This window comes from Cebus imitator, unplaced genomic scaffold (assembly GCF_001604975.1).
Source record: "Cebus imitator isolate Cc_AM_T3 unplaced genomic scaffold, Cebus_imitator-1.0 Scaffold156, whole genome shotgun sequence".
NCBI lineage: Eukaryota > Metazoa > Chordata > Mammalia > Primates > Cebidae > Cebus > Cebus imitator.
This window is the reverse complement of record NW_016107471.1, coordinates 1,449,294-1,474,016: the sequence shown is the minus strand read 5'-3', so window position 1 is coordinate 1,474,016 and position 24,723 is coordinate 1,449,294.

The window sequence follows — 24,723 nt, the reverse complement described above, 5'->3', positions numbered from 1 at the left end:
TCTGTTATTATTTTGATCTGTATCAATGTGCCATTTGACTAGCCAAAAATGGTGATAATTTCATATTATTCAAATTAATGTATGCTAAAGTAGTTTGTGTATACTTTCAAATGTATGATTCATTCAATTCACTCATGTACTCATTGTATACTAGATTTTATTATATATAATTAAATACATATCACTTTCTCATCCAGTATGTCAATTCCTGATGTAAAAGAATGTCACATTATTTTAGTTTTTAATAAGGAAGAGCACAAAAACAATTTTGTTGAAAGAATAAATGAGCAAATATGACCATACCAGTAAAGAAGGGGTCAATTCAGTTATTACATTAACAAATAAAATTAATGTAGTTCAACCATTTTCTACTTGTAACACTTCCTAACCAGAGCTTCTACTACAAAACATAAAGAGAGAAGCAATAGAAAATGTTGATATATGATGTGTATTTTTTAATCCAGAAGCATATTCATTCATTCATTCATTCATTCAACAGTTTGTAGTTATCACCTACAAACTTTTAAATATATACAGCTATATATTTAAAAATTATATAGCTGTGGGAGAGACAAAAATCATAATGTCAAATATGTATTGAGTTTTTATATGCCAAGCACCATTCTAAATGCTTTACACACTTTACCTCATTTTATCCTCACAAAAAATAAAACTACAAAATGTTACCCACAGTTAGCAAGTGGTGAAAATGGAACACAGACAGTGTAAGTAAAGTAACTTGCTCAAGGATACATACCTCAGAAATAGTAGAGATGGGCTTCAAACAATGCAATCTAATTCCAAAGTCCATTCTCATAACCCTTAACTACTAGCTAGTACTTCTTCTCAAAAAGACCTGCCTACATGATCTACTAGATTGAGATCAGAAATCATTTCTTCTTCTTCTTTTTTTTTTTTTTTTTTGGAGGAGGGAGACAGAGTCTAGCTCTGTTACCAAGGGAGGAGTGTTGTTTTACCATCATAGCTCACTGCATCCGCCAACTCTGGCTCAAGCGTTACTTCCACCTCAGCCTCCCAAGTAACTGGGACTATAGGTGTGTGCCAACACATCCAGCTTTTTTTTTTTTTTTTGAGAAATGGGTTCTACCAATGTTGACCAGGCTGGTCTTGAACACCTGACCTCAAATGATACCTCACTCCTCAACCTCCCAATCATGCCTTGAATTACAGGCATAAGCCACAGTTCCCAGCCAGAATTTATTTCTACTGTTTTCATCCCTCCATCCTCAAAATCCAGAACCATGCCAGATACATTGTACACACAGTAGTTGTTGCTGAATAAATGATTTAATGCTCACCAAAAGCTCCAGAACTATTAAGATGAGCTAAAACCTGTAATAAAGATATATTTTTAAAAATATTGTGGAAGATCTCAGTGTGTAAGATTTAATTTTGATAGAATTAGGTTGAGTTTGATGAGGGAATAACATATGAACAGTGTTTGAAAGACATTAGCAACAAGAGTATCTCTGGTGTGGAAAACAGCATTGAAAAAGCTCTGAGTCTTGCAATGAGTTAGGTTCTGTTGCTGGGTAGAATATAACAGGGATGAGAAAACTGTTTAAGTTTCCCTGGGTTGAGAATACCAAGGGTGACGTATCTCAATCTCAGGAGAATGTGTTTAATCCTATGGGTAATGGAACAGCTGCAGGCTTTTTTTCTTCCCTTCTCTCTCAGTTTGAATGTACATTTTTACAATTCTTCAATTCATGAGCATTTGTCCCCCTTATAGCCAGTCTCCATTATATTGCTAAAGCTAGCAAAAGATCAGTCACTGAAAGAATATGTTTCAGATATCAAAACAGTATAACAAATTATTTAACGAAGCCTCCACAAACTCAAGGAGAGTGACTAGTAATTTAACTGTTAGAATACAAATAAACTCTTTCAGAGGAAGATAACAAAATGCACAGTTTCTACAACTTTGTCTCACAATGTCAAACATGGAACAAAAGGTACTAGACTTCAAAGATGCAATGAAATATGACCCATTGTCAACAAATTTTAAAATTCAACAGAAAATCCTAGGAAATGGCCAATATATTGAAAATAGAAGAAAGGTTTTAAATATGCTATAATAAATATATTTCACTGAGCTTAAAAGCAGACTGGAGGCAACAGATGGGCCTGTGAACTTGAACATAGATCAACTGAGATTATACAATCTGAAGAAAGAGAAAATGATTGTAAAAAGGTGAACATAGCCTTGTGAACTAAGTGGTCTGACATACCTGTGAATGCAATTCTACAAAAAGAGGATAAGAAGAATAGGGCAGAGATAAATATTGGAGACGTTTTCCAAATTTTCACGAATTTGGTGAAAAACAAGAAACTCAGCTATCTCCACACAGAAAAATACAAAAACACTACATCTAGGGACATCATAATCAAATTTCCAATGAATACCAAAGATAAAGAGAGTATCTCAACTAGCAAGAGGGAAAATAAATATATTACATTCAAGGGAAGAGCAGTATAAATTGTGTGAACTTGTTTCACATCAGAATAAAAATGAAGAAAATGGAATTACATCTTTAATGTGCTAAAAGAAATCAGAATTCTATGTCCATCAAAAATATTCTTCAATGATAACAATAAAGTCATTTTTTCAGATAAGCCAAAACTGGAATAATTCATACCTGAGGTCTATACTACAAGAAATGCATGAGACTTTAGATTACAAAATATGATTATGGATAGACTGTTTTTACTGCTTTATGTATTTCTCCCATTTCACATCATAGTACCTTACACAAGGTAGGTACTCAACAAATAATTTTTCAAAATCCATATTTATAATTAACAGTTTTCACCAATGTATCTGAACTATCAATACTTCATTCTCCAACTTTACTCTCACAATTTTTGTTTTCCTAATCCAGCTCTGTTTTTTCTGAAGTTTGAAGATTTTGATTTTCTTGCACTCTTTAAAAATTTTACTCAAACTAGGTCAATATTTACCAAAGGAATGAGACTTGTGATACCTAAACAGGAATTCTGAGTAATCAACACTTTTCCTTGAAAGATTTACAGTTTCATTTTATTAAAGCCTAAAGTGCTTAAATGATTGCCTTTTGTTTAGTGACATTACACATTAACATGGCATAACATATTTAAATAACCCAACCTTTATATTCTAGACACAATACAATTCTAAAAGCATCAGTGTGCATTTTGCTGGGATAAGCTTTAGATTATGGCCTGCAAGAAATAATTATGGGAAATATATTGCTGCTATGTGTTTTTTTGCCATGACAAAAATTATTGGCAGCTCTAAATCTTCTATTCTTTATTTTAACTATTTTAATTTCCAAAACTAGAATACAAACTCTTTATAGACAGAATGGAATTTAGATCTTCTTGAAATCTTTTGGTACAATGCATTCTACCTTGCAGCTGCTCAGCTGCTGGTGAATTGAAGAAAGAAATAATGAGTTTTATAACTAATAGAATCACTAGTCTAGTTCACAATCTTTTAAATTGTTATTCAAAAGTGGGTCCTAAAGAAATCGGATTGTTTGCCACACAATCTAATTATTTATGTTGTTGGTCTCATAGGCAAATGCCACAAGATTTTCTGTACTTACTGACTTCCTACTCCTCATTCTTCCTTCCTGCCGCTCCCAGTATTCCATGAAACTCCATTCATCAATATCACAGTGATTTCCATCTTACTGAATGAAGTGGCTTTTTAAAAAAACTTCTTATCATATTCCACTGGGAAGATAAGTAACCAATACCAAGCCTGATATTGAAATCCTTCTTTCTTGAGCTTTCTATGATATCACATTTGCCTAATTTTTCTCCTCGTTCATCAAGTCTAGGCATTAAATTTTATTATATGCCTTTTTGGTTATTTATTGAATTTGCTATATTTTTCTATAATGCATTGATGATATAATAACATTTTAAAGTATCAATATATCCTTGAATTACTGTGGACAGCATTGAATAACTATATGGTTATCGAAGGTTATTAGTTTATTGATATTTTTAATCATGTTCATAGGCTCTTTTATTCCACATATTCATAAGCAGTTTGCATCAATGAGAGAGAAATCTTTATTTGATCTCAGAAGTATGTTAACTTTGAAAATGATAGAAAAAATCTTCTATTTTTCTATTCTGCGGTAGTTTACATGACATTTAGTTTGTGATCTCTCCATCCCCCACACCATTTTCCTTGAAGTTCTGTATGTGAGAGCAATGGGAAGATAAGAAACTAAGCCATTGCTACATTTTTTTTTGAAACCGAGATAGTAAAATATTAACAGTGATTTAAATCTGCTATGAGAGAAAGAATATTTTCTCTCTGCTGAAGTCTCTGCTCATTGAAATGTGTAAATATACTTTCTACAGCATCTCCTCTCTACTAAAGTTAATGTTAAATTAAACGTTTTCATCAACTAATCTACTTTGAAGTTAATTAATGTTCAAACATCCTATGTCTATTCATTGTGTGATTAAAATTTTAAAAGTTAAATTGAGTTTATGTCTAGGGAATTGTGCTAACAGTGATAACTGGATTACAAGACATTTTGTAGAATAACGACAAAAAAATAAAATGAATCCGAAGAAAAATGCAGCAAGCCATCTATTTGAATATCTTCAATATTTAGAAAAGCAAATCACTGAAATAGTCTCTCCCTTTTTAAAACCAAAGACTCATTAATTATTTATAAGCCTCCTGAACTTTTCTATTACTTATTTTACAAGTTTAATTCAATTAATTTGTATGGTATGATCAAATCGAAATTTGGGTCTTATACTCCTTTAACTTTCAAATATAAAATAAAAGCCTTCCAATCAAAAAGAAAATGAGGAATAATACTAATATTTATTAATGCAAGTTAAAAAAAGATCGCAACAAAAAGTATTATCCAGTTCCTACTTTTCATGATTTTGGCAATAGGCTTTAAATGATGATCAATACAGAAGACCCACTCTTTATCAATCTGTGGCTTTCTACATGCAAACTTATTTTTCATCATGGTTTCATAGTATCTCCTCCAGGCCAAGTGCTGTGCCTCACACCTGTAATCCCAACACTTTGGGAGGGCAATGGAGGAGGATTACTTGAGGCCAGGGGTTCACGTCCAGCCTGAGCAACAAGCAAGATCCTATCTGTAAAAAATAAAAATAACAAAAATTAGCCAGATATGGTCAGCACACCTGTAGTATCAGCTACTTGGGAGGCTGAGGTGGGAAGATAGCTTGAGGCCCAATGTTTGAGGTTACAGCAAGCTATGACCATGCCACTGCACCCCAGCCTGGGGCAACAAAGTGACACCCTGTTTCAAAAAAGAAAAAAAAAAAAAAAAAATATATATATATATATATATATATAATGCATATTTCAAACTATCATATATCATTACTTTTAAAGTTGCTACTTTCTGCTTGGTTAGGTTCCAACACTATATTTTGGTTACAAGTTTCAACACACCATATTTCACAGTTTTTATTCTAACCTCCCATTGCTACTTGATTAATTGTTTACAGGCACTGTGTGGAATCTGCTTCTAAGAGTAAGCTAATTATTTCTGTCAAAAGCACTACCCCAGAGGTTATTGAATTAGTAATGTCTATGATGCCTACACTATGCATTTTTATGTAGTTCACCTCCAGCCACATAAACCCAGTCATCCATTTTCTTATTATTGCATATCTAAAATGTTTTCAGGTCTTTACTTAAATGTCACCTTCTTGGCAAGACCCTCCCTGGCCATCCTGTTTAACGGTATACCTCCAATGTCCCCTACTCACTAGCCTGATTTATTTTGACCTATAGCACTTATCACTTTCTCATGTTTTATATTTCATTTGTTCATTTTCTGCCTTGCCCCACTTGGATGTAAGTTTAATATAAGAGATATTACATGACTTTGTTCACGCTCTAACCACTGATACTAGAAGAGTTTCTGGGATGTAATACGTTCTTAGTAAATATTTGTTGAATATTTAAATGTTTTTTTAAAAAAAATCCTAAATGATGTGGACATTATAGAAGAAGGTGTATAAAAATTTTCAGGTAAGCTTCAGGAGCACTTAACATGATTCACCAACAAAAGTAAGTTTATGAGTTTCTGGAATCCCTCATAATATGTATACAGGTGTGTAGAGCATACTATTTAGCAGAAACTTGAAACAGAAAATAGGAATGTAGTCTTAGTACTCAGGATTCATGTTCGCAAAGCAGATACTAAATTCAGTGAAATAATGAGGTGAACATGTGATGTATAGAGTAGCAAAATGCTAGAAGCTAGAAAACAAAATCGAATGTGCTACTAATAGGTCGCTTCTGTTTTCCCTGAGCTCCTCTGTCTCATTCAGTCATCCTCATTGTGACTTGCTTCTCACTGCCAAGAATACTCTGCATGAAAAATATAAGGCAGTCTGTCTCTACTGATTTTCCCCTCCCCCCATCTTATGGCATGTATAATACTCTGGGAAATAAAAACCCTAAATATAGTTGGTTGCTCTACTATTTAAAGTGCTCCTCAGTGTCTAATGAAGCAAAGTGCTCTATAACTGAGTAGGTAGGGGCATCATTGCCAGAGCAGCTGGAGTCATAGCTCATTTTGGCACTAGTGACTGATGCAGGGTGAAAAAAGTAGCAATATGCCAGGTGGAGATAAGTCACTTAGCTGGCTGACTACATCAAATTGCTTCCAATATAATCAGCTGGGACACATTTACAAAATTGGCATTTCAAATCATTATACGGAAGTTGAATTAATCACCTAGGTATATGGCTTAATATTAGGTTTTCAGTACGTGTTCATAGTAGGTGCTTAATACAAATGTTAATTATAATGTATGGAGGAGAAAAATAGAACAAATGAAATCGTAGCTGATTTTTTGTAAAGTTAGACTTACCTTTACATTATGACTAGAATATTGTCCTAATCAAAAACTGTGCTAGCTTTAATAAATGTTTTTGATAAATCTAAAATCTGACTGTTCTAGGTTGCCATCTATTATTTCTGAGTTTTCTCAGAAATAACAGTCAGCACCTGCTTTTCTTTGTGTCATTCTCCATTTAGAGTCAATCAAAATTAGATTACAACTCATTTTTAAATTTCCCTAGTTCTTCGTTGCTCTGTGTCTGCCAGCTCCTGGATCCTAATTCAGCTGTGTTATGTCCTGCATACATCCCTCTTGATTAAGAGGCTCTATTGGTTGGTTGTGACAAGGTTTGACACAGTCCGTTGATCCCACAGAGTTCACTTAAACTATCTTGTCATTTTCACATTTCATTATATAGAGAAAATGGAATATGGGCAAGATTACAGTATAGTATACATCATTTTTTCTAACCTTTGAAATGATGACATGACAAATGGCAGTAAAAAATGTGTTTTAAATCCAAGTAGAGTGGCATTGACATTAGCATAAATGTTAATTTACAGTTTAAGCAGTTCTAAGAACTAAACCATTCCTTTTCTTAGGGACTTTAAGGCTGGTATCAAAATTAGAGAGTCTCTGTACAACATTGTCTCTTTAGTTAACAATGTTGTGCACTTAAAAATTTGTTAAGATGGTAAATTTTATGTTAATTGTTCTTACCACAATTAAAAAACAAAAACTTTTTAATCTCAGTCACTGTTATTAAATTTATAGTATTATTATATTTCTATAGACTCTTCCAAGATAAAAATAGTATCGATTTTAAAAAAAGAATTGATGGAAGTGTTTTTATTGTTTGATTGTTTATTTGTTTTACCATTTCAAAACGATTCAGGTAGAGAAAATTCCAAAATATCACCCCTGGCGCATGTACACACACACACACACACACACACACACACACGCGCGCGTGCGGAAAAAAGCCACATCAAACAGTTAACCCTCGTTATTTTAGGAAAGATTATGGCTTTTAAAATTTGACTTATTTAAAGCAGAAATACTACTTTTTGAAATGTAAAATATGTAACAATATAATTTTAATCACAAAAAAAAATAAACTCTCGCTTTAAAGAAGTCAGTAGGCCCTTAGTTTTTATTGAGCACGTTAGTGACACTATAAATTATTTGCCTTAAACAAGGAAATGCACTTGTTCTACTGTATTTATTTCTTGAGGGATTTCGTAGTGGAGCGTTGACTTCTTTTTTGAGTTCATATCCTACTACCCATCTTTTTTGGGAAGAATTCCCCTGATTTAAGTAATGAGAAAATTCTACCTTCTACTACAGAACTGGAAGCATCTAGATATCTCTTCTCCATGACTCCCTTGGCTGCCAGGTTATGATGCTTGACGAGTGAAGTGCTCCAACTTCAACTTTGAATCTTGGGGTAGTGATGCAAAGATGCAGGTCCAATCGACTCTAGCATAGCAGTATTGAGAGAGTCTTGCAGAGGTGCAGAGAATGGTATCTTTAGCATGACCTTGGTTGTATTCATTGATGCCTAACCTTTCAATGCATGCTTATTTTTTCAGACAGAATCTTTAGCTTTCCTACAAATTTTTTAACTAATCATTATTCATCCAGAAAAGAATTTCTGCTTAACTTCTCCAGAGTTGGTGTTGCTGCTTACTACAAAAACTCTGGTGAAGAAAGTGGTAGAATAGACTGTAGGCAGTAGATACTTGAGAAATGAGGATTCTTGCCTAAAAAGTTCGGAAGGAAAATAAATATCCCCTGTAATTATCAACAATTGGAAATCTAGCAACTAAGGTAGGCAAGGTGTGAAGAGTTCAAGACTGTAAGACAGGTGGCTATTTATAGTCATACCAGAAAGCTTAGAAAGAGAATGAAACCCATGCTGTCCTAGCCCCTAGTCCCAAATGGCTAAATATACCAGGGATATTGAAGACTTAGTGCTTAAGAATAATAAGATATAGGCCAGGCATGGTGGCTCACGCCTGTAATCCCAGCAGTTTGATAGGCCAAAAAGGGAGGATCACCTGAGGTCAGGAGTTCGAGATCAGCCTGACCAACATGGAGAAACTCCATCTCTACCAAAAATACAGAATTAGCCAGGCATAATGGCACATGCCTTTAATTCTAGCTACTCGGGAGACTGAGGCCAGAGAATTGCTTGAACCTGGGAGGCGGAGGTTGTGGTGAGCCGCGATCAGATCATGCCACTGCACTCCAGCCTGGTGACAGAGTGAGAAAAAAAAGAAAGAAAAAAAATAAGTTATAAAGTCTGTCATTAATAATTTTATATTGTTTGTATGTTGACATTAAAATATTTTGGGTATATTTCATTAAATAAAATATAAAAGATAATTTTTTATTTTTACTTTTTTAATTGCGGCTACTAGAAAATTTAAAATTGCATGCAAGGCACAATTTTGCAGCTCACGTTGTTTCTATTAACAGCACTTCCCTAAACCATCGACATGAGTACTTTGGTACTTTCTATTACTGTGCTTAAAAAAATGAAAACTAAAGCTTAAAAAAATATATTTCTCTTACAGCATTGATGCTGAACTAGCCAAACACCAAAAATCTGATTGCCAAATTATAATGTCATTGAAATCATGGTCTTGCTAATTCTCTTACATGAAATATATGGCATTGACTGAGGGAGTGAGGACACAAAAAAGATGGGTAAATGAGAGAGATTTTGGAAGACTTGAAATATCCTCATTCCTCAATCCCACTAAACTTCTATTACTAGACAGAGAAACCCCTTCCCATTTGCTTAAAATACTGCAACTTCCTTACATAAGTGTTATCTGGGAAATTAAGCCAGTATCTTTCATATTCAATGATGGCACATCCTTCATTGTTTCTATACTTCCAGTTGAAGCCATATCAACATGGTTTCTAAATTAAAGGCTCGCAGACTCAAAGAATTTCAGAACTTTGGTTCTTATGTCTGCAGATGTGTGGAAATATTGATGAAAATAAATTCTAAAGGTATTTAATAAAGGAGGAAGTAATATTATTTAAAATTGGGCTGCAGGTATCAATATAAACATACCTCCTAACATACCATTCATGATTTGGTATGTTACCTCAAACACTGGGTCTGATTACTTGCTCCCCTAAAGTGACATTACCAGTTACCCACATTACTGTGACTTGGCAAAGGCTGTTAATCACAATGTGAGCTGTAAATATGTGCCATCCATTTAATTTTAAATTTTCTAGCAGCCACAAAGTAAACAAATTAAATTACATTTTATATTTTATTTGATGAAATGTGCCCAAAATATCATAATTTCAACATATAAACAATATAAAATTATTAATGATAAATTTTACATCCTATTGTAGGATGTAATAGGAAAAAGGGATTTGCTCAGACCTTTAAAGGAATCTGTACACTAAGCCAATGTTAATTCCCATTTCCCACACTGCCATTGCAATCTGCTAGTAAGAATGAGAGTTTAGTGCAGTTAGAAGGTTGGTGGAGCTTTGGTCCAAGTCTGCCACTTGGTTAAGTCAACTGATAGGGATTTTCTTTCACAAATTCCTAAAATGGTTCTGTTAATTTTATTTCTGCTAAAAGAAACCACAGTCCATAACTATTGCTTGTAATGGAGGGCATTCACTGGCTGATGTAAATTTCTAAAACTTAGTAATGTCTTCCATTTTTTGGAAAGGGTACTGATGTTGATAATATGTAGACCTTTAATTTCAGCTTTTAAACTAATAGCTGTATGATATTGAGCACCTACCTTCTTCACCTATAAAATTAAAATATTGGACTATTATTTAAATTGTCAAATATTTTAGTAATATTTAAATTTATTTAATAATAAAAGCTTGCTTCCAAGCTTAAAGTTTTTGATTCTTTACACCGTAACTGAATCTATATGTAGCTAATGTCTCCATATTAAATTTGTTTCAGCCCAATGGTTTAATAGCTCCCACACTGTACAATCATGTGTCAACAGAAGCAGAATTATTAATAAAGTCTTCTCTAAACCTGAGGGTATTTTTATATTTTTCTGCTCATACTTGTATCCACCAAAGTTCTAAAACATAAAGCTTCATTTACTTGTTTTCCTCCTTCAAAAAGTGTTCCCTCCCTGCCTTTTTTTTTTCTTGTGGCTTACAGCCTTTGATTGTTAGTTTACAATTACAACAAAGCCAGCTTCTCTAATCTACAATATAACACAGTCTCTAGGCAAAGGAGAAAGACAAATATAAAATGAATAGTTTTACAAATATATATCAACAAACGTGGTAAGTGCCACAAAATGTAACAAAGTGTTATGAGAACGCATGAAGCACCTGGCAGATAAGGACCTCTGAAAGAAGCAACAGGATTTTCAGAAGTGTACTAACGGTGGAATCTGGATCACACTAAGACTGGTAGCCAGCAGATATAGGGCTGTTCTCCAGCTGATGTGTTTAATGCAGATCAAACTGAAGCACTGGGTAATGTGTGGTATGTCAATCTGCTGACATAAGAAGCTTTATTAATCCTCTTTTCCTCTTAAGAGTTCTGGAGCCTGAAACCTCAAAGGGCTTAGGTCCAAGTTTTCACTCCTCATCAGATGCAATTAGGTGTTCTTATCTCTTGGGAAGGATAGTAATGAAAAGGCAAATAAATGCCTTCAGGTTACTTCAAACATCAAGATATCTGCAAAACTCTGCCTTACATGTATGCAGCCTCTCCTTTTCCTGGTTAGTTCCATCTTCTTTTAAATGAAGAGAATAAAATTTCAAAATGCAGGAAATAAACCAGAGTTCTTCTCAAGAAGCATAGAGTCCTATAAAAATCTACTAGTCACAGAGCAGAAAGTAGATTTTCTTGTAGGCTACTGGCTTCGTTTCCTTTGTCACTTTAGTTTAATTTAGGTCCTGGGCATGAGCTTGTATTCACAAAGTTATTTATAGATAGAAGAAAAGAGAGAGAAGTTTAAATTTGAATTTTGTCAATGCCTTCTGAGATCAGGGCTTTTTCCAAGGAACATAAATGCATTTTCTTTAGACTGGCAGCTTCCTGAACGCAGTCATCTGGTGAGTGACAGGCCTGCAGCAAAGAGGTGAGGTTATAATTTTATATTGTCTTCTGCATGGACAAATCACCTACTCACCTAAGCCTCAACTTTCCAGTCTGTAAAGTGTAAGCAATAATACAATTATGGTGAAGAATTGATGAAATACATATGTGAAGTGTTTAGTACAGTACCTGATGAATATCTGCTCAATAAATGTTAGTTATTAACATAGCCATCATCATTATTTTTTAACAGACAGCCAAAACCAGAACAGTGGTTGAAATAAGAGTGCACAAAAAGAGACAAAAAGCATATTCATGTCACACAATAAGCCTATGAAAACATTTTAATTTATGTAAGACCTATGTTCATCTGCATTATTTATTTTAATCACTTTTATTGATTGTGTAACTTTGAATTGACCTTTTAAAATTGTATTACAAAGCAGCACATTACAGTATTTAAGAGTCAGGTCTGTAGAGTGAGGATGCCTGGATGTGGATGTAGTCTCCACCATTTTCAAGCTATGCTATTTCAGACAAGTTCCCTCTCTAAATCTTTGGTTTTACATCCTTAAAATAGGAGTAATAATCGTGCCACCCTCACTGGTTTGTTGTGAGGATCAAATAAAATAATGTGCATAAAGTTCTCAGAACAAAGTCTAGCACAAACTAGCACTCAAGAAATGCTGTTTCAAAATACAGTGTGCCACTTAATGACAAGGATACATCTTGAGAAAAGCATCATTAGGCATTGACTGTGCAAACATCATAGAGTGTAGTAGTTTGGCCTACTACTATCTGCTAATATAGCCTATGGCTCCGAGGCTGCAAACCTATACAGCATGTGACTGTACTGAATACTGTGGACAATTGTAACACAATGATAAATATTTGTACATCTAAACATAGAAAGGTAATAGGTTGTATCACAACCTTAGGATGGCTATGACGTGGTAAGCGATAGGAATTTTTCATTCCATTATAATCTTAGGGAACCACCATTATATGTGCACTGTGTCATAGGTTTTACATCTTCCTCAATAATCAATCATGTTCTCTCATTACTCATCTTGTAAAGCCTGTTTAAGGATTTCGCTCAGTGTGGTAAGAGCCAATCTATCAATTCTTTGAAAACGTGCAGGCTAAATCAAATTGTGTCGCCAAATGTCCAATTTTCAGGATTCGTTTCAGCAATGTCATGGTATTAGTCAGGGTTTGATTAGAAAAAAAAAATATACCTAACTCTCTGATATTTGAAGCAAGAATAAATTTAATACAGGGAGCTCAGTGATTTAAAAATGCATAGGAAGGACTGGAGGAGCAGCAATCATATAAAGAACACTTGCTATTACTCCATCATAAAGATCACTCAGTTTCATCACTAGCCATGAGAGGATTAGGGAGTTAAAGGAATCACAGGAAGCCCTCCACCATGGACCTCAGCTCACCATAGCACCTGATGAATAATTTCCAGGGGATCTAGAGGAGCTGCAAAACATCACATCTGTTGAAACCTAAGACGTCTCCCCACTGAATGAAGAATAATGCTTTCTGCTTTTCGTTGACTTTTCAGACTTTGTAAACTCTGCTTGGTGGACTTAACCAGGAAACCTACTTGCAAGGGATTCCGGGAAATGTGTTTTCTAGGTTTCTAGTCACCGTGATTTGAGGACAGCCAGAAATAGAAATAAGTGTCCATGCTGGCTGCTTTTAAAGAAATAATATGCAACCGTTATGCCTCTGGCTATTTGGTATCCATATAAACCTTTCTACCTATATTTAAACTCATAAACACAAAAAAAATAGCAACAGTCTCAAGCCTAACATATTGGAATCATTTCTTATTCAAAAGAAATTTACTAGCCGGTCGCGGTGGCTCAAGCCTGTAATCCCAGCACTTTGGGAGGCCGAGGCGGGTGGATCACAAGGTCAAGAGATTGAGACCATCCTGGTCAACATGGTGAAACCCCGTCTCTACTAAAAATACAAAAAATTAGCTGGGCATGGTGGTGCGTGCCTGTAATCCCAGCTACTCAGGAGGCTGAGGCAGGAGAATTGCCTGAACCCAGGAGGCGGAGGTTGCCGTGAGCCGAGATCGTGCCATTGCACTCCAGCCTGGGTAACATGAGTGAAACTCCGTCTCAAAAAAAAAAAAAAAAAAAGAAATTTACTCTCTCTCAACACAAAGAAAAGATCACAAATTCTATATTATTTTACCCAAATTAGCAATGTTACATATCCTTCCAGTTTAGTAGCAATCCTTTTTGATAAACTTTAACCTAAACACTAAATTATCAGGTTATCCACCACCAAAAAACTTGATATAAAAAAATATGTAAGTTAATATACACAAATATATTTATAGCAAATCAAGCAAGAAAGCATGCCTGAGTAATATAGTGATTCCTATCTCTAGGTATAAAGGAATAATTGATATTAATAACTTCCCTTTCTGGTAACTATTCTATGTCCTCAGCTGGCACCTAAGGTGCTGTGGTTCTTTGCTTGGTGGGATGCCCAAAACTTTAGTGATCCTACCTGCATTCAGTTGTTTGAGTTGTCTCTTAATTTCTCCCATTGTAGATGAAAGCAGTAAAAGGTTTCCATACTCCACCCCATTGTGTAGCAGTGACATTCTTTTCCCTTAATAATCAGAATCATTTACCTCAAACTGTTCAGTACACCCCTGATTTGCCTGTTAGTTCATTTATGTGACATAGTACACTGGGAATCTCAATTTCTGGTTTCATAGACATTCAGTTTTATTCCATGGTAGAAGAATTACTCCCTTAGGAACTGGAGCCCAAAGTTGTTGGGACAGGAAGTGGGATATTAAGAGTAAGAAGATCCACTCTTGTTTCTTCCATTGGCTCCAGATCCAGGTGTTCTCACTGTACCTCAAGGTGTTGGGGTACCTTTGAAAATCAGCTGAGATCACACCCCTACCCTGTTACTTTACCCTCTCACTAATCTCACAGCAAATGAGTTCCTCGGTCAGAAACAATATTTGGAATCCTTTGACAGTGACATGGTTTGACTCTGTGTCCCCACCCAAATCTCATGTTATAATTCCCAATGCCGAGAAAGGGACCTAGTGGGAGGTGATTAGATCATGGGTGCAGATTTATCCCTTCCTGTTCTCATGATAGTGAGTTCTCACAAGACCTGTTTGTTTAAAAGTGTGTAGCATGGGTGGGCACAGTGTCTCATGCCTATAATCCCAGCAGTTTGTGAGGCCAAGGCAGACAGATTGCTTGAGCCCAGGAGTTTGAGACCAGACTGGGCAACATAGCAAAACCCCGTTTCTACAAAAATTAGCTGGGTGTAGTGGTGCCTGTCTGTAGTCCCAGCTACTGGGGAGGCTGAGGTGGGAGCCTTGCTTGAGCTCAATAGGTGGAGGTTGCAGTGAGCTGAGATCACACCCCTACACTCCAACCTGAGTGACAGAGCAAGACCCTGTCTCAAAAAAAAGTGTATAGCACTTTCCTTTTTGCTCTCTCTCCTGCTCCACCATGGTAAGACATGCTTGCTTCCCCTTCACCTTCTGCCATAATTGCAAGTTTCCTGAGACCTCCCAGCCATACTTCCTGTACAGCCTACAGAACTGTGAGTCACATAAACCTCTTTTTTTTTTTTTTTCATGAAGTACCCAGTGTCAGGTAGTTCTTTGTAACAGTGTGAGAACAGATTAATACAGACTGTAAGTAAAGTATTCAGTGAATCCAAGGATAATATTTCTGACAGAATATTATGGGACTGGGAAGGGAAATCCTTACCCACAGTGTCTATTTCAGTGATTTCAAATTGGTACCCTAAGTATGACATAAAAATCCAATGTAATCAGTTTGCTACCAGAAGACTGGCTGGTCCTGGGGAATGGTACCATATTGGAGACTCAGCTTTCATCTCAGCTCTTGGTAAACTCATTTTTTAGCAACTTTCCAAGCCAGGTTAACCTTGGAGAGGGTTACACTCATATGGTTTAACTCTTGCATAATTTCCATTTGATCTGCATTGAACAATTGGCTCTTGGATTTATTGAGCAAACACTGGGGTGGTTGTTGAAAAAGACTGATATTTATCAGGCATGGTGGCTCATGCCCATAATCTAGTACTTTGGGCGGCTGAGATGAGAGGACTGCTTGAAGGTAGGAGTTCAAGACCAGCCTGGGCAACATGGCAAGATCCCATCTCTAAAAAAAAAAAAAAAAAAAAAAAAGTCAGGCATGGTGACTCTTGCCCCTATAGTCCTGGCTACTCAGGATGCTGAGGTAGGAGGATTGCTTGAGCCCAGGAGTTTGAGGCTACACTGAGCTACAATCATGCCACTGCACTTCAGCCTGGGTAACAGAGTGAGACCCTGTCTCTAAAAACAAAAAACATTAAGACAGACTGACTTCCAGCATCCACAGAGCAGGTCACCTTGTCTATGTGATTATCAAGAGACTTCTTTGCAGTATATGCCCTGTGGCAAGGCAGTGTGTATATGAGATACAAATATCTCTGCACTAAGAAATGACCCAAGAGGTCTTTTGCTGATTTCCCATTTACCTCTTCCTCTGACTTCCTTGTCACTAATCCTCAAATCAGTTTCCTTTCATGTTTATGACTATTCAGGAAATCTACTGAGACCATTCATTAATGGGTATGTATTCATATGTCTAGTCGTTTCCACTACCATAGAAGTGCACTGCTCAATTTTTTGCCCCTACTGTCTTCTAGGAGCCCAATGAGTGGAATTGTTATGTTACAGTTGTGTAGTTCTTACTTGTTGCAAATCTATTTTTAATGTGTAAACCAGTCTTAAATTTTTTGCTTTCTCCTACAGTTGGTTATAGAAAACTTCGCATGAGGTCACAGGTGCAGGCTGTAGGAATGGTGGGAATGCATGTCGCCTGCAGACTCTAAAGGGGACTTTCTCTCAATGGCAGGGGTGTGTAAAGTATAGCAACTTAATTTTCACCTTGTAGAGAATGAGTTAATGTGGCATAGGCCACTGGTAACTTAGAAACTTCACCATGGTGGCAGGCACCCACATTATTATGGCGAGTACGTCCCACCATCTGGCACATTATGTGTCACACCAAGGCATCTGAGATATTTATTGATTCTTGCCACCAGATCCTAAAAAGTTATCATCAGTGTAGTGAACCCAAAATCCTATGGGTTGGGGAGATGATACAGATTCCTGTGGAGAGGTAGAAAATTAAAATAACCTTGGTAGGTGAAAGAAAACTGCTACTAGTAATCTCTTCTAATTGGCTTAACATCAAAGACAGGTTATGGATTTTTCATGTGTGTGAATTTGTGTTTTAAGAAAGATTTAACATTTGGTGAGAAAGGAAAGTATTTTTATATCTAAAAAGCAGATTTATGAAACAAAACAGATGAATAGAATAAATAATAGGAGTATTATGCTAAAAGATACATAAAATGACAAGAGGTAGCAAGATGAGATCATAGGATAGAGAAAATAAGATGAGTTCATAGAAATAAAAATGAATTTTAGAGAAATATCATGAAAATGATGCATAAGTATAGCTAAAGAAAATAAAAAGAAGTGATGATTATATAGAATACTATGACAATCTATTCACAAGTTACTCTATTATCACTAATTTTCTTTTTAAATTAGCAAGTATAAAAGGGAAAATATCCACTGCACTTAAAGTATTTATTACTGGTACAATAGAAAAATAGCATTTTGCTACAGTGCTGATGCCAACAAAGTAATAGATCTTATTTGAAATCCAAATGTTGCCAATATTCATCTTTATCTGGATACTTAAAACTCAAATATGCCAATTCTTTATTTTTATGTTTTCTTAGTTGTATTGTTCTGAAAAAACTTGAAATATTTCTGTTGAATAATTCAATATCATTCTCTCCTAGTAATGTTTGTCATCTTCATGCACTGTTATAAGTTAGAAAGATATCACTGGTTCTAAAACTAACTTTCTTCACTTAGATAAAACGTAATAAATACAAAACATATTTCCTTCCAAATTTCTTCTAATTTAGCATTATTTACTAATTCCTTTAGCATCTTAAAATTTTCACTTTATTATCTTTATTGTATGGTATTACTTTATCTTTATTGCCTCATCTTTATTTTATTATAATGTACATTTTTAAATTTTGGAATCCACTTTGAGGTCCTTGGTGAGACCTTTCAAAAAAATAGAATACATTTCCAGATTTTTAGTTTTACTAAGGCTAAGTGTTAGCCATTACACATTCTTAAAATAACAGTGCTAAAACTGAAAGAGAAGTATAATTAAAAATATGTATTAGCAGGGCGTGGTGACTCATGCCTGTAATTCCAACACTTTGGGAGGCCAAGGTGGATGGATCAGTTGAGCCTAGGAATTTTGAGACTAGCCTGGGCAATATGGCAAAACCCCGTCTCTACAAATAATACAAAAATTAACTGAACACGATGGTGAGTCCCTGGGGTCCCAGCTAGTCAGGAGACTGAAGTGGGAGAATCAATGGAGGTTGAGGCTGCAGAAAAACAAACAAATAAACAACAACAACAACAACAACCAGAAAAATGTATGGACTAGGCATTCACATTGTATTGGCACTATGTTGGTTACAGTGCAAAGCAACAATGATCATGGCCATAGGGTAATTTAGCATTTAAATTATAAACCACTCTGAATCCCTTCTCATTTCATATTCCTTTAAATTTAAAATAATTGATCTCATATATTATTTTATAGTTTGTTATATATTTCATATTTATAGTTTGTTTTATATTTCATAGCTTATAATAATTCTAAATATTTGTTAACATAAAAGGTTAAATTGCTAGCATTCTCTTCTTAGGGTTTTCTTTTTTCAGATTTCAGCTCTGTAATTTTTTTTTAATTATAGCTTTTTATGAGATATAATTCACATACCATAAAATTGAGCCATTTAAAGTGCACAATTCAGTAGTTTTTAGTATATTTACCACTATCTAATTTTAGAACAACCATTACCACCAAGTTTTAGAATATATTTATCACACCCAAAAGAAACTCCATAGTATCCACTATCCATTTCCCCTAACTCGGTCCCTAAAACTATTGTCTATTTTCTTTTCTATCATTTTACCTATTCTGGACATGTCCCACAAATAGAATCATTCACTACACGGCCTTTTTGTCTAGTTTCATTCATTACAATGATGTTCAATGTTCATTCCTGTTGTAACATGTATCACTACTTGTTTTTATGGACAAATAATATTGCATAGATATATGACACTTTGTTTATCAGTTCATCAACTGATGTTTGGGTTGTTTACACATCTTGACTGCTATGAATAATACTGCCATAAACACTCATATGCAAGTTTTTGCATGGGCATACGTTTTCAATTGTCTTGAGTGTATACTTGAGAGTGAAATTGCTACATCATATGGTAACTCTATAGTTAACATTTTGGGAAAATGCCAAACTTTTCCAAAACGGTTGAACCATTTTATTTTATTTTTTAAAATTGTTTTATTTTAATTTTTTTTCTTTTGAGACGGAGTTTTGCTTTTGTCACCCAGGCTGGAGAGCAATGGCGCGATCTCGGCTCACTACAACCTCTGCCTCCTGGCTTCAGGCGATTCTCCTGCCCTAGCCTCCTGAGTAGCTGGAATTACAGGAACTGGCCAGCACACCTGGCTAATTTTGTATTTTTAGTAGAGACAGGGTTTCACCACCTTGGCCAGGCTGGTGTGGAACTCCTGACCTCAAATGATTGTACCGCCCTGGCCTCCCAAAATGCTGGGATTACTGGTGTGAACCACCACACTCCGCTGAACTTTAATCTTATCAGCAGTTTATAAGGGTTCCAATTTCTCCACATGCTAATCAACACTTTGAACAGATTGAATATCCCTTATCTGAAATGCTGGAGACCAGAAGTGTTTTAGATTTCAGATTTTTTCAGATTTTGAAATATTTGCATATACACAGTGAGACATCTTCAGGAGGAAACCCAAGTCACATCACAAAAATTCATTTATACATACATCTTGTACACATAGCCTGAAGATAATTTATACAGTATTTAAAAATAATTTTATGCATGAAACTAAGTTTGTGCACATTGAAACATCAGAATGCAAAGGCATGTATCTCAGACACCCATGTGGATAAACTGTGATTGTGTGGCATCACCATCATTTCTGATTCTGAATTTATATGCTACATATAAGCAATTGTTTTCTTACACTTATTCACATGTAAATACTTCATAGTAAAATTTATAACATAACATTCATACAGTGAAAAAATAATGTATTCAGGGTAACTAAGCAGCAGAGCCGCATCACCAGAATACCTGTAGCAGCTGTTAAAGAACAAAACAACAAACAACAACAGGCTTTCAGATTCCACCTACAGTGCTGTGTTTTGATTATAAGATTATTGTACATTTTATTTTTAGCCGAGAACATCAGAAGCAGTTGAGGAACCAGGACGTGGGCCCTCTAGGGGTAAAGAGGCATTCTGCTGGATGGCTTTTTAGAATGTTTCCTCCAAAGTCATCTGCCTCATTAACAATAGTTTTAATCTTAGAAGTCCGTCTTTGATTTTACAAACTGGAGTTACTGTTCTGTCATGAATGCACACTGCACTATTTCAATGCGCCCGTCATACATTTTCACCATGTTGTCTATAGGCATTTTTTTTGCGGTGCTGACATCATCTTCAACATCTCTATTATCACAGTTACTATGATTCAGAACAATTTTGGTTATTTCACTATTGGTCAATATGAACAACTGGAGCTTCATTATCAATGTTAAAGACTCTTCAATATCCACCTCTTCCAGCTTAGTGGTGGACTCTAAAGGTATTTTCTTTGCATATGTAAGGAGGTCAGACATCATTTTTTCTCACTTGACATGTGGAATCTTTCAAAGTCACCATGATATTCGTCATCATCACTGAACGTAGCTGTAGAGCAGAGACTGTGCCAGGTCTGCATAACTGTGTCCTTAGTCACCGTGGTCCAAGCCTTGGCAACAGCAGATATGGCATCAGTTATCCTAAATGCTTTATGAAAACCTTCCACACCCATACCTCAGTTCACTCACTGCTGATAACGGGCTGTTCAAGAAAGTGTTTTTATGTTTAATCTTAATTGATCTAAGCATACCCTGGTCACATGGCTGAATTAGGAAGTCACGCTTTGGGAAAAGGACCTGGCACATACATTACTTTTGATGAAAATTTCAGCTAGAAAATGAACAGAACAGTTGTTAAGAAATAACAAAATCTTGCAGGCATTATCTAGTCCAGCTTCCCCACAATCAGCTCAAGCCTCAGGTAAAAATGTTTGTCTAATGAGAATAGATGTCCCTGGTGATCCATGATTTTTTGTTAGTGTAACAGTGGACTGATAAGACACTCACTCTTTGAAAATAGCAAAAATTTTGCCTATCACAGCAAGTTTACACGAATGTGTGACTGCTGTGTGAGCACATCCCAGCGTGGTTATTCTGTCCTTGGGATCCTTAATTCTTGTAGGGGCTGTCTCATCGCTGTAGTCAATATCATTCTGGTATAAGGAGGCCAAAGCAGTGCTGTGTCTTCAGCATTATAGGCTTGCTCCTGAGTCAGATTTTTTATCACTGATAACCTTGGCAAACTTGTCAATGAATTTCTCTGCTGCTTTGTGATCAGCAGATGCTCTATCATCTGAAATCTTTAAAAAGGTAGTGCTGTGTCTTTTCTTAAATTTCCTCTACCAACCTATTGAATATTCACAATTATTTTCCATTTTCAGTTTATCATGATAGATTTTTTCTTGTTTAATGATTAGTGTACCATTACACGTGTTCACATGTCATGGATCGACACTTCCAATAGGCAATCAAGATCTTCATTTTTAGCTTTATGCAGTGTTTTTCTATTTTCCATTAATGTCTGTTCATCACTTGTAACCTGGAATTTCAACAGCTTATCCTTCTCTTTCTTTAGGTCATATGGCTATGTTATATATGTCCTTTCAATACCATACTCATCTGTAAGACGTTTCATACTTATACTGCTGTTCAGTTTCTCAACCAGCTTGACTTACTGTGCTACAGATAAACATAAATACCCTCTCTTTTTCTTATCACGATTTTCCATAGGGGTGTCTTCAGGCCTTTTTGACATTTTCAACAACATCTTTATAATACAGAGCAAAGAATACACATAAAACCACTGTGAGTAACGCATGTAGTCTTGGTACCACTTGGGTCATCAAAGAGAACCTGTCATTGGTTTGTCCAGCTAGCACATACGCCATTTTATTATATTTTGTGGACATGCTTCTTAGGGAAAACTGAGTGAGAAAAAATATACCACAGCTGAAGGCAGCTTTGAAGTTCATTTTCCTCTTCAGGATACTGAATAATCTATGTATTGTGCACTTGCATTTTGACTGCGACCAATCACATGAGGTCAGGTGTGAAATTTTTCACTGTGGTGTTATGTTGGTGCTCAAAAACATTTAGATTTTGAAGAATTGGCGATTTCAGATTACAGATGCTCAAACTGTATCTGTCTTTTTTATTTTAGCCATCCCAGTATATGTGATGTGGTATGTCATTGTGGTTTTGATTCAATTTCCCTCATAACTAATTTGAACCTTTTTTCATGTGTACATATTTTTATCTGTTTCTATTTTGCAGATATGTCTATTTATATCTTTTGTGTTTTAGTTGGGACTGTTACCTTTCCATTGTTGAGTTATAAGTGTTCTTTAATATTCTAGATTATTTATCAAATATATTATTTGCAAATATTTTCTCCTATTCTTTGGGTGGACTTTTTACCTTATCAGTGCTGTCTTTTGAAATCAAGTTTTTCATTTTGTTGAGGATGGATATGTCTACTTCTTTGTGCATTTGGTGTTCTATTTAAGAAAGCATTGCCTAATCCAAAAGTCATGAAGTGTTATTCTTATGTTTTCTTCTGATAATTTTTATAGTTTATCTATTACATTTATGTCTCTGATCCACTTTGAATAATATTTGTATATGGTGTATAGTGGGGGTTTAACTTCATTTTTCTGCATGTGGAGATCCATTTGTTCCAGTACCATTTGTTGAAAAGACTATTCTAGTTGATATCTACATTTGTTTGCATATTAATCATCTATGAAGTATGCATATGTTTAACATAATGTGTAAACAAATACACTGAAAGTACACATATCAATATAAATAAATTCCATTATCTGTTGATAAAAGAAACCATTCTAGGCTAAAATTTTAATGAATGTCTTATCTTCAGTGCAATAACATACTACCAAGATTAATATGAAAGTTATTTTCCATCATTATCTCTGACTCTTGGCAAGTTAGCACCATTTAGGGATTCTTGTATTCTGTTTTTCCTTTCTCAACTGGATTGTGGTCTAGATTTACCAATGAAAGTCACTTATGTGAGAAACAGAACGTTTAAGAGAGGCTAAAAATGTCTTATTGCTCTTGGGGCATCAGTGGGATATATGTGAGCTTCAGCAGATATGAGGTTTTGAAACGCCTTCTGGGAATTCTCCCAAAAATCATCTGCCTTTGGCCTAGACGCAGCTATAAACACACACAGTGAATTCCTGTTTCCTGCAGTTGCCTGACTCTCAGAAAGCTCACAGTGGACCTGAGAGTTACGGTGGCTTTTCTCAATCTCTGCTCTTTCAACATACCCGATGGTTTCCCAATCTTCTAGCTCCTTGTTTTAAATGTTTTCCATCATGGATCACTTAGAGAGTTTCTTTTTTTTTTTCTAATTAATGTGTAAATGTTATATATATGCCACACACATCTTTTTAAGTATTATAGAATCAAAATTATATCCATACATATAAGAGCTTTTTTAAACATTAACTATTATAGGAAGCTATCCAAATTTATTTTCCTTTCTCATACTACCATATCCCTTGCCTTGATATTGCTGTAACTTTGTCTGAGATATTTACAAAAGAGGGAAGTTTTTTCACTCTTGCTTTTTACTGAGGCCACCATCTTAGGCCCTTTGGCATAATGAGCTCTACTTTCTACTTCCTGAATAACCACAGCCCATAACGTTTTCTTCTTATTTCATCAGATGTCTGTCTCCCCATGTACTACAATGTGTGGGACCTTTTCTGATTTCCTCTGTGAGAATTGAGTCTTTGTAAGAGGGTATATAGAGAGAAAGATCTTGGTTCCTATTATTTACCTTGCAGAAAGAGTTCACAGAAGGTTATTTTCTGTTCTTTTTGTTTCCTGTCAGTGGTCTAATTCATTCGCTACAATATATTTTGGCACTATAACTGAGGTATACAGGTAAGTAGATTGATAAAGATGATGACATCTGTACACACAAAGGCTAACAATTCCCAAGAACCAACTGTGTTCTAAATACTACAGGAAGCATTTTCATAATAATAATAGCTGACTGTTTTTAGTGCATGGTATGTTTAAGGCACTATGCTAAGGGATGTATAATCATTATATTAAATCATTAAACAATTCAAATAAGGTTAAGTATTGTGGTCATTTCTATTTTACTGAAGGAAAAGAAAAACAGACTTTAAAAAAAAAGTTCAAAAATATTCTAGCAGTCAGATTTACTATGTATTAATAGTACAACTAGCTTCCAAACCCAGGTCTGTGTGGCTCTGTAAGCCTTTTTTTTTTTTTTAATAATACCAGTTGATTCTGAGACCTATATTTGTGAAATATAGTTAGAGTCTATAGTTCCCTTCCATATTTTTTTTTTGAGATATAATCTCACTCTGTCACCCAGGCTAGAATGCAGTGGTGTGATTTCAG